Below are 2,500 nucleotides of genomic sequence, written 5' to 3'. Positions count from 1 at the left end.
CCGCCTGGCCCCTGCCCGCGGGGGCAGGCTCCGGGTTGACCTGGTGGCCGGACGGGGAATAAGCCCGGAGCCCGGGGCAGGGCGACCCCGGACGGACGGGGGTCCGCCGGCCCCTGCCCGCGGGGGCAGGCTCCGGGTTGACCTGGTGGCCGCTCGGGACTTAAGCCCGGAGCCCGGGGCAGGGCGACCCCGGACGGACGGGGGTATGCCGGCCCCTGCCCGCGGGGGCAGGCTCCGGGTTGACCTGGTGGCCGGTTTGCTTTCGGGCCACCAGGTCAACCCGCTGCCTGTATGGGGTTGACCTGGTGGCCGCTTTCCTTCCCGGCCACCAGGTCAACCCGCTGAATGTATGGGGTTGACCTGCTGGCCGCTTTCCTTCCCGGCCACCAGGTCAACCCGCTGAATGTATGGGGTTGACCTGCTGGCCGCTTTCCTTCCCGGCCACCAGGTCAACCCGCTGAAAGTATGGGGTTGACCTGGTGGCCGCTTTCCTTCCCGGCCACCAGGTCAACCCGCTGAAAGTATGGGGTTGACCTGGTGGCCGCTTTCCTTCCCGGCCACCAGGTCAACCCGCTGCCGGCATGGGGTTGACCTGCTGGCCGCAGAGGGGCAGGCTCCGGGTTGACCTGGTGGCCGGACGGGGATTAAGCCCCGGCTCGGAGCAGGGCAAGCCCGGGCGGAGGGGGGTCCGCTTGGCCCCTGCCCGCGGGGGCAGGCTCCGGGTTGACCTGGTGGCCGGTTTGCTTTCGGGCCACCAGGTCAACCCGCTGAATGTATGGGGTTGACCTGCTGGCCGCTTTCCTTCCCGGCCACCAGGTCAACCCGCTGAATGTATGGGGTTGACCTGCTGGCCGCTTTCCTTCCCGGCCACCAGGTCAACCCGCTGAATGTATGGGGTTGACCTGCTGGCCGCTTTCCTTCCCGGCCACCAGGTCAACCCGCTGAATGTATGGGGTTGACCTGCTGGCCGCTTTCCTTCCCGGCCACCAGGTCAACCCGCTGAATGTATGGGGTTGACCTGCTGGCCGCTTTCCTTCCCGGCCACCAGGTCAACCCGCTGAAAGTATGGGGTTGACCTGCTGGCCGCTTTCCTTCCCGTCCACCAGGTCAACCCGCTGAATGTATGGGGTTGACCTGCTGGCCGCTCTGCTTCCCGGCCACCAGGTCAACCCCCTGCCGGTATGGGGTTGACCTGCTGGCCGCAGAGGGGCAGGCTCCGGGTTGACCTGGTGGCCGGCAGGGACTTCAGCCCCAGGGCCCCTGGCAGGGCGACCCTGCCCTTGTTCCCCAGAAAAGGAGAGAGCTGGCTCGCAGCGGGAAAAGCTGCCTACGGCACCTGGGATTCCCAGGCGGTCACCCATCCAAGTACTAGCCAGGCCCGGGACGGTTTACCTTCCGAGATCGGACGGGATCGGGGGCCTTCCGTCCGGTATGGCCGTAGGCACTCGGCTCCGGTCCGCCTCGTCCCCTTTCCCTTACTGACTCCCCTGCCTCGGGTGGGCCCGATCCTTTTTTCCGTTTTTTTTTTTCGCTCCGGAGGCTTCATGAGCCCCCCCCCAACACCCCTTTGGGGGTCGGTGAAAATTTTTTTTTCAGACTTCCAGGGGCCCGATCCTGGCCGCGGGCACCCGGCTCCGGGCACCCGGCTCCGGGCCGCCTCGTCCCCTTTCCCTTACTGACTCCGCTGCCTCGGGTGGGCCCGATCCTTTTTTCCGTTTTTTTTTTTCCGCTCCGGAGGCTTCGTGAGCCCCCCCCAACACCACTTTGGGGGTCGGTGAAAAAATTTTTTTCAGACTTCCAGGGGCCCGATCCTGGCCGCGGGCACCCGGCTCCGGGCACCCGGCTCCGGGCCGCCTCGTCCCCTTTCCCTTACTGACTCCCCTGCCTCGGGTGGGCCCGATCCTTTTTTCCGTTTTTTTTTTTTTTCGCTCCGGAGGCTTTATGAGCCCCCCCCAATACCACTTTGGGGGTCGGTGAAAAAAATTTTTCAGACTTCCAGGGGCCCGATCCTGGCCGCCGGCACCCGGCTCCGGGCACCCGGCTCCGGGCCGCCTCGTCCCCTTTCCCTTACTGACTCCCCTGCCTCGGGTGGGCCCGATCCTTTTTTCCGTTTTTTTTTTTTTCGCTCCGGAGGCTTTATGAGGCCCCCCCTAACCGTTTTTGGGGTCGGTGAAAATTTTTAGTCAGACTTCCAGGGGCCCGATCCTGGCCGCGGCTTCGCAGGCTGGCCTGGGGGGGGGGGCATCTCTAGCTCCGGCCGCGGACGGCGAGACGCTCGGCCACCAGGTCAGCCCGGAGGAAAAGGCTGAAAAAAATGTCTAAGTCCCCCCGGGACACCAGGTCAACCCGGAGGAAAAGGCTGAAAAAAATGTCTAAGTCCCCCCGGGACACCAGGTCAACCCGGAGGAAAAGGCTGAAAAAAAGTCTAAGTCCCCCCGGGACACCAGGTCAACCCGGAGGAAAAGGCTGAAAAAAATGTCTAAGTCCCCCCGGGACACCA

General features: G+C 64.9%; 1 non-coding gene across 1 annotated transcript; it reads right to left on the bottom strand.

Annotated features, from left to right (window-relative positions):
* Positions 1–1,324: 1,324 nt before the first annotated feature.
* Positions 1,325–1,443, bottom strand: LOC141980080 (5S ribosomal RNA). The gene has a single exon (XR_012637456.1). It is a non-coding gene; the product is annotated as a 5S ribosomal RNA (ribosomal RNA).
* Positions 1,444–2,500: the final 1,057 nt, after the last annotated feature.

The sequence above is a fragment of the Natator depressus genome, chromosome 28 (genome assembly GCF_965152275.1).
Source record: "Natator depressus isolate rNatDep1 chromosome 28, rNatDep2.hap1, whole genome shotgun sequence".
Lineage (NCBI taxonomy): Eukaryota > Metazoa > Chordata > Testudines > Cheloniidae > Natator > Natator depressus.
Note: the sequence above shows the minus strand (reverse complement) of the source record. Positions and strands in the feature narration are given on the sequence as shown.